Raw genomic sequence first — 13,186 nt, 5'->3', positions numbered from 1 at the left:
CTCTAAAGAATCTGTTTCCCTGCCTTTTCCTGCTTCTAGAGGCCACCCACACTTCTTGGCTTATGATCCCTTCCTCTATCTTCAAAGCCAGCAGTGTAGCACCTCCATCAATCTCTCTCAGCTTTAATTCCATCATCACCTCTTCTTCCCTTGCTCCAACCCACCTGCTGCCCTCTTATAAGGAGCCATATGATTACACAGGCCTACCTGGACAATCTAGAATAATCTTCCCAACTCAAGGTCTTTAACTTAAGCATATCTGCAATGTCCCTTTAGCCATTAAGATAATATATTCAGTTTCTGGGAATTAGAACGTAGACACAATTAGGACCATATTCAGCCCACCACACCCAATAACCCTGGGTTGTCCACTGGTGATTCCACATATTTAATTTTCATCCTTTTACCTGAACACTGATATTTATACTATAAGATGAATGTATTAATCAATTTTTCTTGCTTATAACAAAGCACACCAAACTGGATGATTTATAAAAAAAAAATTTATTGCTTACAGTTTCTGAGGCTGAGGAGTCTCAAAGTCCATCTGGCGGTGGTGACAGTGACCCAGAGGTCTCATGTTGCAAGATGGTGGGAGCAGAGAGAGCAAAATGCAGACTCTCCTCTTCTTTTAAAGCCCTCAGAACCACACCCCTGACCACCATTTTTAATCCATTCACTACTGCACAGTCCTACAAGTCAATCACCTCTTCAAGGCTCCACCTTTCAATTACCATAATAGGATTTCCCACCCTCTTAACAGTCACAGTGGGGGTAAGTTTCTAATAGGTAAAACTTGGGGGACACATTCGAGCTTCAGGGAGTTGAGGGGGCATAATTCAATCCACTACAATGAATAAACAATGACTTGTTTAACTTCCACAAAAAAAGAGGTTTTCCCATGTGTATTCATTTTCGATACTGCATAACAGATTACCACAAATTCAGCAGCTTAAACCAAAATACATTTATTTTCTTACAGTTTCTGTGGCTCAGGAGGCAGAGACTGACTTAACCAGTCCTCTGCTCAGGGTCTCAGAAGGCTAAAATCAAGGTGTTAGCCAGGGTGTGATCTCACCTGAAGCTCAGGATCCTCTTAAAAGCTCGTATTTATTATCTCATTCTTTCCCACCCCTTTCTTTTTGTCATCAAACTTTGTTTTAATGGGTTTAAAAATTCTGTGACAGTTTTCGTTCACGTTGTTTCCATTAAAAAGTACTGATTTTTAAAACTAATAACTAATACTTATAACTAAGAACTTAAAACTGCCACACATGCAAATGGTCCACAAAACATTCTCCTGTCCTTTTGAAGGTTTTACGATGTATTATTACTTACTATTATTATTAAATGGCCAATTGAGGCCACCAGTTCTGAAACTGCTCTTCCACCACTGATGAAGACTGGGGTGGCAGGTATTAGAAATGATATTCATTTAGCCTTCTGAGCTTTCTGGGCAGACCTGGTGACCTTGCCAGCTCCAGCAGCCTTCATGTCCACTACTTTGATGACACCCACAGCAACTGCCTGTTTTATATCATGAACGGCAGAACGACCCAAAGAGGGATAGTCAGAGTTCTGAACACACGTGGGCTTGCCAGGAACTACATCAACAATGGCAGCATCACCAGATTTCAAGAATTTATGACCGCCTTCCATCACAACTATCTCTTCTCCTTGTAGGTCAGCAAACTAGCAAAGCAGTGTGAGCTGTCACAATCCAGCACAGGTGCACAGCCAGCATAGACTTAGTTCAGGATAATCACCTGAGTGGTGGAACTAGCTGCTTCCATTGGTGGGTCATTTTTGCTGTCATCAGCCACACTGCCATGACAACTATCTTTGACAGACATGTTCTTGACATTGAAGCCCACACTGTTCCCAAGAGCTTCATTCAAAGCTTCATGGTTAATTTCAACACACTTCACTTCGGTTGTAATACTGACTGCAGCAAAGGTAAATACCATGTCAGGTTTGAGAACGCCAGTCTTAAGCTGGCCCTCAGGGACAGTACCAATACCATCAATTTTGTAGGCATCCTGGAGGGGCAGATGCAAAAGTCTGTCAGCTGAATGATTTGGTGGCAGGATGTAATCCAGAGATTCAAGCTGCGTGGTTCCGCTGGCATTGCCATCTTTCTGGGGGAACTTCTCTCCTCGAACCAAGGCATGTTAGCACTTGGTTCCAGCATGTTGTCACCATTCCAACCAGAAACTGGCACGAATGCTACCATGCAGAGGTTATAACCTGTTTTCTTAATGTAGGTGCCAACTTCTTTAATGATTTCTTCATATTTCTTCTGGATGTAGAGTGGTTAAGTGGAATCCATTTTGTTAACATCAGCAATTAGTTGTTTCACACCTAGTGCATAAGCCAGAAGGGCATGTGCACAGGTCTGCCCATTCCTGGAGATACTAGCTTTCAATTCACCACCAACAGAGGCAACAATGAGGAAAGCACAATCCGAGATGTGCCTATAGTCATGTTTTTAATAAAGTCTGTCTTGGGGCATTAGTGATGATCACATAACATTGCTGGTCTCCAATTTCCACAGCGACAGTGATAGCATGCTCACGAGATGTGCCTATAGTCATGTTTTTAATAAAGTCTGTCTTGGGGCATCAGTGATGATCACATAACATTGCTGGTCTCCAATTTCCACAGCGACAGTGATAGCATGCTCACATTCAGCTTTTAGTTTATACAATATTCAGGCATATTTGAAGAAGTCTTTTCTTATCTCAGCAATCTCCTCAATTTTTAAATTGTTCTTTTGTCGTTCCTACCACATTTTTAGATCAGATGGGCCGTAGTGGTGGACTTGCCCAAATCTACATGTCCAATGACAGCAATGTTGATGAGTCTTTGCCTTTCCCGTTTTGGCTTTGATTTAGAGGTGGTTTTCTGACATCTGTATTCTGGCGGCAAACCTGTTATGACAAAAACTCTCAGTCTCCTTCTGGCTGGGACTGATATCCCTGACTATTTATAGGCTGTCGGCAGACATTGCTCTCAACTTTTAGAGGTTACCCTCAGGTCCTAGCCATGTGGCCCTCTTAAAACATGACAGCTTACTTCTTCAAAGCCAGCAGGAATTTCTCGAGCCTGCTAAGGAATCATAACATATAACATAATCACAGAAATAATGATACCATCACTTTTGCCATTTAATGCAACCCAATCAAGGGAGTGGCTATTCTACCATATCCACAGGTTGCAATAACACTTAAGGGGAGGGGATTATACAGGGCATGCACTCCAGGGATGGGACTCTTGAAGTCCATCATAGAATTTTGCCTACATCACCATGCATTATTTTGAAACTTTCTTCTAGAAAGTTTAAAGATTTAGAATGGAAGCTGAGCTCTTAAATTTTTCTTGGTATTGTTTTCTTAATAGCTTTAAAATAATGGGCTAAGAATATGAGAGGGTAAAGGAAAGAAAGTAATATTTACTAATTACCAAATATGTGCCAGGCATTGTCCTTTACTTTATAGTTTATTCCGTATCAGAGAAAAGAACTGCATTTGAACCAAGGAGGTGGTATGAGAAACATGTAGCCAAATCAGAGTGTTCTTAAGTACTTTCAAGTATAGATAAGAACATTGATAACAACAATCATTAAATTGAAAAGGCTAAAACTGGTATTTTAAAACGTCCTAAATGTGTGATTGGGTATGTTTTTGACGGACTTGGAAAACAAATACTCTACATTTTCCAGTGTAATTTGAACTTTTTTTCTTTTTAAAGCAAAACAGATTTTAGTTGCACAGAATTTAAAACAGACTGTAGCTTATGTAACTAAATTTAATGGCCTAAAATATTTTCTCCTAAATCATGCTACACATGTTTTATTAATCTGTGATTAAAATGTATTCCAGGATGGTACTGCACATTTTTAACCATAGTCAAGTCTTTCCTCATCAAGATCAAATATAGCTAATATTGCTTAGAAAACGGGAAGTACAAAAGTAGAATTAAAACATTTTAAACCACATTTAAATTCAAATACTGCTTAACACAACTTTCATGCTGAAACATCAAGAAGTCTGAAGCACTTTCTCCAGAGCAAATAACATAAAAACATCAAATAATTTCAGTTTTCATATCATTTCATTAAATATATAAAGACTTGAATTAAAGTCTCTGGAAATACAGTAATGCTAGAGTATATATAGCAAATTATAAATACAAGTTGAAAACTAACTCAAAATAATGCCAGCAAGTTTTGCTACTTCTCTCTTTCCTAAACAAGTATAAGCTGATAACATTGCTAAAAAACTAAATATGAAATAGTCATACATTATAGAAAAACTTGCTCATACTATGGAAACATCTAAATTATCGCTAGAGTATATATAGCAAATTATAAATACAAGTTGAAAACTAACTCAAAATAATGCCAGCAAGTTTTGTTACTTCTCTCTTTCCTAAACAAGTATAAGCTGATAACATTGCTAAAAAACTACAAATATGAAATAGTCATACATTATAGAAAAACTTGCTCATACTATGGAAACATCTAAATTATTTCACCTATGTAAATAAATGGACTTAAATTTTTTGTCCATGAATAAGATATCCTATACTAACATACGCTCAAAGCTCCAAAGAGATTTTTTAAAACTCTCTCTCATAAATCATAAAATTTTCAAGAAGTATTTTGGCCTAAAATGTTTCATTCTTTGTCTCAGCCTAGATAAATATTTCAGAAATCTGGAAGAAAAAGTGCATTTCATAGTTGTTTGAGGTGTCTCAATATGGTTGAAAAGAGAAGAGATTTTCTCCACTCTTATTTGGGAATTTTGTACACATATTCACATGTGGCATAAATTTAAACTTTAAATTGGCATGTACAAGATCCTCTGTGAGGAAGTCACAGTGCAGAAATAAAAGCTGGCAATTTCTAATTTCTGAAGCAGAGCACAGAACATTTGCTTTCCTTAGTGGTGAGCCAGGCATTCATTCCAGCCAAATGTTTGCACTGTTATCCAAAGCCCAACTGAATAGGCACTGGCGAGTGAGACATAATTTGAAAGTTCCTTAGAAGGATGCAAACTAAATGAATAGTACACATTCCCATAAGATTTAAAAAATTACAGGACTGTGGAGAAGTAAATGTATACAGGTGAGCCTAGTATTTGGGGTCGCTTTTCCTCTAGGGACATCTGCTGATGAAATAGTTCAGAACTGAGCAGGGGTTTCAAAAGACTCACAAGGAATCAAGACAAAAATGAGGTTAGGTTGTACCAAGGAGAAAGGGCTCCAGTAAGCACTCCTGGCTCTGAATTACGATCTCGCCCACAACACAGTGCTACACTCTCGGAGTAAAGATGAATTAGAAACGAACAGAATCCAGCTTCAAGATCTCGAGCCCTTTTGGGATTAAAATGATTAAAGATCATAAACACCCCTACCCATCTTCCAGAAGCAAAAATATATCCCTTCTGAAGGAAGATAACATCATTCTCTCTCAAAGTAATTCCTACTGTTTTTCACATACAATGTTATCACGTAAGATAACAACCACCGTCACCATCAGTTGTACTAGGAGAGAAATTAACATCATGAAATATAGAAACAGATCAACAGGGGAACTAGATAATTGAGGTATCAGACACAGGCTTTAAAATAACTATTTATAATACAAGAGAATCAAAGATCTGACAGAGAATTTTCACAGAATATTAGAAAATTTTTGAAAAAAGTGCTAAATGAAAATTCTAAAACTGAAAAAAAAATACTGAAATTGAGAATTCTATAAATTGGTTTAGCAAATTAGACACAGATGAAGAAAAAATTGATAAACTATAATACAGATTAGAAGTAAATTCCCTGAATGAAGAGAGACAAAAGGATAGAAAATACGGGAAAACAGATGAGAGGCTTAGGGAATTAAGCAAAAAAGCCTAGCAAATATAATTGGAATCCTAGAGGAATAGGGGTAAATGGAGTCAAAACAATATTTGAAAAGAAAATTGAGTTTTCTAAAACCAGTAAAAAATATTTTTGAGTCATTAAGTAATGATGAACAACTCCACAGAACATAATTGTATGTGCTAACATAATCAGCAGAATCAATGTTGTGGGAAACTGCAAGACAAACCTATATCTTCAATAAATTGCAAGAGGAAAAAAAACATGAAGCAGAAACCTAGAGTCAGAGGCTTAAGAAACAGATTAAGCAATTACAATATGTGGACTGTAATTGCATCCTGATTCAAATGAATACACTTGGAAAAAAACAATTGTGATATCCATGACAATTGGAAATCTGAAAAGTAATTGAATATGATGAAATTATTAAAGATTATTATTTTTGTTTGTTCCATTGGTATGACAATGGTTTTGTGATTATGATAGAACAAAAGTTTGTATCTTTTAAATATACTGACATATTTACAGATAAAATGTTACAATGATAAACTGGAATTTGCTTAAAATAATACAGAAGTGGTAAACTGATGGAGTTACAAATTAAAGACAATTAGACATGAGTTAATTGTTGAAACAGGTTCATTATACTTATACTGTAATATATACCATATATACTTATAAGTATACCATATATAAGTATACCATATATACTTATACACAAGCTCATTATACTTTTCAGCTTTTTGCCTGTGTTCAAAATTCTCCATAATGAAGTTTTATAGATTGCTTCCATCGCAAGACATCAGCCACCTTCATAATCTACCTTTTACTGTCATTTTTAAGACAATGTAGAACTATAAAGTATATGTCAATATACTATTTCACTTCACTCTTCAAGGCCATGTATAATAAACTTATCAAAGGTTAACTAAAACTCTAATCATTAAGCTGCATTACTCTAAGCCAAGTACTACTAACTTTATAATAGGAAAAGCTTAAGAAATGTAAGACTTTCATCGTACCTAAAAAGTTAAACATGTTAAAGAATTTTGATTACATGAAACATAATGCAGACTTAATTTGTAATCTTGTCATTAATTTGTATCATTTTATTTGATGGTAGTCATTATAATTTTTGTTTTTGTGGCTGGCCGGTACAGGGATTGAACCCTGGAATTATAATATGAAATAATTCAAAATAAACCCAGACAAAAGCAACAATCTACAATTTTTCATTAATTTAGACTTGGCCTATTCCAAATTAGGTATTTTACCATACCATGTACTCATCATAGTATGATATTTACAGCTTCAAGTATTATCTTTCTAATACTTTCTTTAAAGTATACTCAGTACCACATTCTAAAAGCTTAGAACTTTGCCATGGGGGAAAAAAGTTTTAAATGTATTCATGTACGAGTAGACAAAAAAAGTGAATAATGCCTTTAATCTAGCTTTGACTCTACTGAGTACTTAAAAGGTTGGTGGATATACACACACAGATAACATAAAATATGAGTAATCACATTTAAAATATAAAGTTTTTAAAAATAATTTGTGATTTTATATATCTTGTATCATAGATACTACAGATTAAAGATTCTATCTACAATAGACATTTTCTGGGAGTTGCTCCATGGGAATTCCAGAGGAACGCTGTAATGTTTATATTCTTTGGAATCTGTATCTACAAGTAATTGAAGTCAGCATGGAAACCAAAATAAGCCTTTCAAGTATTTAAAATAAATTTTCCAACATCATACCAAGGTGAAAAGTGATTTGTGGTCATATTTTCATTCTTTTCCAAGTATATACTGCAAAGAATTTCTCATTAATAAGGCTTTACATAAAATTATATGTTAAGTCATGACCTGATATTTCCTGCTGATAGCTTTAAACTATGTAAGTGTTACTTTCTTATTAAATGCTGAGGAGAAAGAGAAAGACTCTTCTGACATATATGAGAGTCAGTCAGCTTCTGGACATTTGTAAAAATTTTATCTAACTTAATTTTATCTAACTTAATGATGGGAACTATGGTACCCAAATTCGCTATTAGAAAAAAAGAAGCACTGATCTACAACTACTTGGGATCAACAGATTAGTCATCTAAAAGCACTGCTTTTTTATTAATCCCTTGCACCAAAAACTGTCAATGGCTTATCACTGAAAATATACCCAACCTCCTTAACTTGTAATTGGTAGATCTCACTTAACCTTAACTCTTCTTAGTATCACAGTAAAAATTACATCCCATCCAATCTGGACCTCTAGTTCTCCAAACATGCTTTCCTCTTCCTGACTCCTATGCATTCTGAAATATAAAACAGACCTACAGTGTCAAGGTTGTTCTATATATTACAAAGACAAAAAACAAAAAAAAAAGAAAATAGTAACACACACACATACTTTATGTGCTTAAATAACCATTTTAGACTTAACACCAACCTACAAAAGAAAATGTCTGATCAAACATCTGTGAACAGAAGAAAAAAATCATTTGATTTAGAAATTCTTAAATAATTATGCCTCTTAAGCATTTTTAATCATATGGATTTTCGGTACAACAGAATAAACTTCATTAAAGAAAGAATAAAAAATGGCTTTCAGTTTAGACACTGCCTGTATAAAAGAACAATGATACTCATATGTTGGTTTCAGATGTGAAAAACCCCATATAGCCACATCAATACAGAACTTACTGCTTCTTAACAATTCTATTACTGAGTTTCTCAATATATCCCAAGCAGGACCATTGCAATTTGACCTAAAATTTAAACGGGAAACTTTAAACTACAAATTCTAAATGTGAATATTGAGGAGCAAGCAAAATTATATACCACAAATACTGAAAAGTAATAGCTAAAGAGGAAATAACATTTACTCTGTACTGGGCTCTTGATCTAGCACTTTCCTATGTACCTCAATCTTCAGAATGATCTGGTAAAGTGGGCTCTATTATCATCCCTATTTCACAGAAGAAACAACTGGGGTCCAGGAGACAGTTGACATGGAGCCAGTCTGGTTCAAGTCTGTGTTTTTAAACACTACACTACTTGCTTCTTTAACTGAAAGTTATTCCACAGGGAAGTAATGGAAATTATATTTCAATATATATCTATTTCCTACAGCAAGAGGAGAGTCCTCAAAAGAGAAGTGAAGGAATATTGGGAATATCACATTTTAGTAGAAACAGGGTTTTATTTTTGAAAACAGAAAGGCTAACTACAACATATCAATATTTTAATTTATTTGGCTTAGAACATGAAACATTTTTAGATGTCAGTACCAACCTGTTTTAATTTGTATGTGAATAAGAAAATATAAAAATACATATTAAAGAGTACTACCAAATTTTGAAGCTTTATTGTATTCATCACCTATATATGTACATAAGAAGAAGTCTTTTTAAATATTTTCCAACCAGGGACCGTCGTGGATATCAACAATGATTTGATGCTAAAACTGATTTTCACCATTTGCTTCATATAGTTTATTTATTTAGTTAAAGTACATTCCAATCTCCTCTCACCCGTTCCTTATGGCTGATGTTTTAATAAAGTGCCACTGGGTATCAGACTGATCAGACTGAAAACATCCCAGAACTTCCAACCAGATAAAGGGAGCCAATGAGAAGGTCACGAAAAGGGACATCAGATGAAAGTCGAGATCTGTGGAAGTTTCATACCAGTTCTTCCAGGTACTCCAAAGACCATTTTACAGGATACGGTCACTTCTCAAAGCAAAGTAGGAGCCATTATGTCTGAGGACTGGTCGTTCTTTTCCTGTGGGTGTTTGTGGAATTTTCTGCACTGTTACTCTTTATGGATTCTAACAAGTTTTTAACTGTTTCATTTATAGGCTTTTTCCCTTTCTTTCTGGCAAGAGCCATTCCATTTGCTATAGATGGTAGCAAGAGGGCTGCCAGCCCCCAGGGCTGATTACTTGATGGCGATGGTCTATCCTGACCTTCCTGTTGTAAAATCCAGGCACTTTCTCTGGCCAAATCTACAAACTTCTGCAACTGGCTTTGACTTACATTTTTACTTATGTTGAGAGAAGTTTCAAAAGGATTCTGAATGTGCAGAGGAGAAGAATCAGGTTTGTTTTGTTCCTTTCCCTAAAGATTATTACACAGAAGAAAAAATGTATAAATACATGAAGAGCTGAAATATAAGAACAGTTCGATTAATTTAATAAAATGTCAAAGACATATAAAATACCAGCATTAAGTTTCTTTCTTTCTTTTTAATATATATATTTATTAAGAATATTCATGAGATACAAAGCTAATTGTCACCCCTCATGCCCATGATGTGAGGGCCAGGTTCATAATGGGGGCATACCCATTACCAGAAATTACTTTTGTAACCCATGTCCCCACCCAATTATCCCCCAGCCTCCCTTCCCCTTCTCCTCCCCCCCATCCCCCCTTTGTAGCCCTATGGACATTCACTCCCTCTGTAAGACCAACCATCTCACTACTGTGGTCTTTCCTTCCTTCCTTTCACTCTTAGCTCCCACATATGAGTGAGTACATGCAGTATTTATCCCTCTGTGCTCTGCTTATTTCACTTAGCATAAGTTTCTCCAGGTCATGCATGTTGTTGCAAATGGGAGTACCCTTGTTGTTGCAAGTGTTGGGTACATGTGCATGTTGTGTGTGTGAAAGTGTGTACTTCTATTTTTTTTCCTGTAATAGTTTAATGAATATTTTTTGAAGAAAAATAATTTAGGCTTATAATCTATAGATAATTACGTCACTATTTAGATGAGAAGTATGTGGATTAAGTCAACCAACAAAAGTATGAGGGTACTTCAAAAACATCATGGAAAAATGTAACTAAAAGATAATATGAATCTTTCCAAGAACTTCTGTAAGCCACTTGTATTTTTCCAATAATGTAACTTTTACCTAACAAAATAGAGCTTGAAAGAAAAAAGAAAATAAAAAAGAAAAATGGCAGAAAATAAGTTAATGCATTTATTTTTGAGACTTGCTAAAAACACACCTATTACAGTAGGAAAAGAAACATACAAAACGAGAATCCTTACATTACATACAGTAAACCAATATTTCCCAAGTATAAAATGGAAAAGGAAGAGAAGGAACAAAGGATTATTTATTATTCATTTAGAACACTAAAAACTTTCTATTACTTTCCTAAAAATCAACAATGAGGCTCTGCCAGAAATAAAAAGAAAAGCTAAAGCTATGAATCAAATAAACAGTGGTAAGCCACTGTTAGTCTATATATCTTTTCCTCTTTCAAATGATACCACAAATATTTCTCATATATTACAAAGCCAGCGGTCAATACTCTCCAGTGTGCACAGCACCTGTTTACTCCCTAACATCTTTCATGCCACTGCTCAGCAGGGGTTTTGACTGTCTGTCATCTCAGAGCTCTATAGTTTAAAAAAAAAAAAAAAAAAGGATACAGAATGTATGTTTGGTGACCCTTTTCTTATATTGCATTCAAGAGCTTTCTGTCCTCTTTCTCTCTCACCTCCCCACACTTTTACTTTAACAAAGTCTCCATGAACAGGATAAGAGTTAGGGAAGAATTAAAAAAGGAGAGCTGAAGAAACAACAACAAAAATATCTGGGACAGTCTGTGTTTCACGAAGCCAATCTTAAAAGGTTTGTAACCAAATATCCAAATGCTGAAGAGAATAAACTCAAACACGGAGCTATCACAAGTATCCCCACTTATAAACAAATTTTGCCTAGAATTCTGCCCTGATTTTCTTTTTTAGAAAAATGTCCATCATTCCAGCTACTCAGAAAAACTCAAATCATAAATTCATTTGCTCTAAATAAATTAAATCCTAAGGGTTCGAACTGAGGGAATCACTAAAATCTATCTTTGGGACTATGGATCAAATTTCTTCCACAGGAATACAAATCCAGTTTGAAAACAAATGTATGTAAAATTAGGTTTTCCAGAAAACTTTTCAGAATATATTCTGTATTTTGAAAGATACGGTATTAGCACTAAGTGATGAGGAAGTACTGTGGCACAGTGACAAAAGTAGATGTTAAAAGCTGGCTACTGCTCTTTCAAATGACTAGATGACTACTCTTAGTCAAGTTATCTAGTTCCCTGAGTCATCAACCTCCTTATTATTATCTATTATATTACTGTGCAGCTGAAACAAAATAAGAGCTGTTACATGCTTTTAAAACTAAACTAATTAAATATTAGTCCAGTAGAAGACCAGATACCTATTCACCAAATATTAAAACATTATTTACCTGTCGAATATTTATGGAATTTTTATTGAAAGCAAAATTGCCAAAATATTCAAAAAATTCCTTCAGTAGTAATTCTGCAAGAAAATAAAACAAGAAAAATAAGATGAAGGTCTGTTTCCAATCCAAAAAGGAATAAAAAAAAAAAAAAATACTTACCTAGTGTTTCCGTGTTTCCTGAAGGTTTAATTCTACTCAAGTCACGAATAAATGTACAGTTGTTGCCTTCTATTATACATTTATCTTCTGCACCTTAAATAAACAGAAATGAAAAATATTTCACACTATATTTCAAAGATATTCCCTACTTCAGAAAAGGAACCTATGACATAAATAAATCAAAGTTATCGATTAACAAGTCCTATTATTAGTCAGTGTTATATATATTTAAGGTTGATAGGATTTAAAACTCAATTTTAAAAAAAGATTTGAAACTAGTTATACTTCAGGGAAACTAATGTTACATTTACTTTTGCATAATAGAATTACCATCTATCAACAACCCAATGATTCCTAACCAATCTTTTGAGGTATTCAGTTTTCTTTTTAAAGGCAGTAAGCAAAATCTATTGTAGGTTGACATAAATAGACCATTTAATATTTTAAAACATCCTTCTCGAATTCTGGATTAATTATAAGCTAGATATATTGACAGCTTGGTCTTTCTTAACAGCTGTTTGTTCTCACTCCTCTGGCAACTCTATAGGATTTACACAAAGTAAACAGCAATCTCCACCCCCCTCCCCATAGCCCAATCCCTATTGCTGATGTGAATATTGTTGCAGCAAAGTTTCACAGTATCTGCATCCATCTGGGGAAAAGTTAGCTCTTTTCCTTGAAGCCCTTTCATTATGAACACATTTATTTTTTATTTTTTATTTTTTTGATGATGAAGGTTCATTTTTATTTCACCATTATTCAGGGCAAAATCACTTCTGCTGTATCTGTTCTGACCTCTAAATTCTTTTTTTTTTTTTTTTTTTTTTTTTTTTTTTGGTAAGGGGATCGCAACCCTTGGCTTGGTGTCGCCCGCACTGCGCTCAGCCAGTGAGC

General features: G+C 34.8%; 1 long non-coding RNA gene and 1 pseudogene across 1 annotated transcript; both read right to left on the bottom strand.

Annotated features, from left to right (window-relative positions):
* Nucleotides 1-1,206: 1,206 nt before the first annotated feature.
* Nucleotides 1,207-5,405, bottom strand: LOC103601714 (annotated as a pseudogene).
* A 3,947-nt stretch (nt 5,406-9,352) lies between these two features.
* Nucleotides 9,353-12,387, bottom strand: LOC103601713. Its single transcript, XR_551470.1, has 3 exons — nt 12,293-12,387; nt 12,137-12,210; nt 9,353-9,997 (listed from the first exon to the last, which is right to left on the bottom strand). It is a non-coding gene; the product is annotated as an uncharacterized LOC103601713 (long non-coding RNA).
* Nucleotides 12,388-13,186: the final 799 nt, after the last annotated feature.

Source organism: Galeopterus variegatus, unplaced genomic scaffold (genome assembly GCF_000696425.1).
Source record: "Galeopterus variegatus unplaced genomic scaffold, G_variegatus-3.0.2 Scaffold3845, whole genome shotgun sequence".
NCBI lineage: Eukaryota > Metazoa > Chordata > Mammalia > Dermoptera > Cynocephalidae > Galeopterus > Galeopterus variegatus.
Note: the sequence above shows the minus strand (reverse complement) of the source record. Positions and strands in the feature narration are given on the sequence as shown.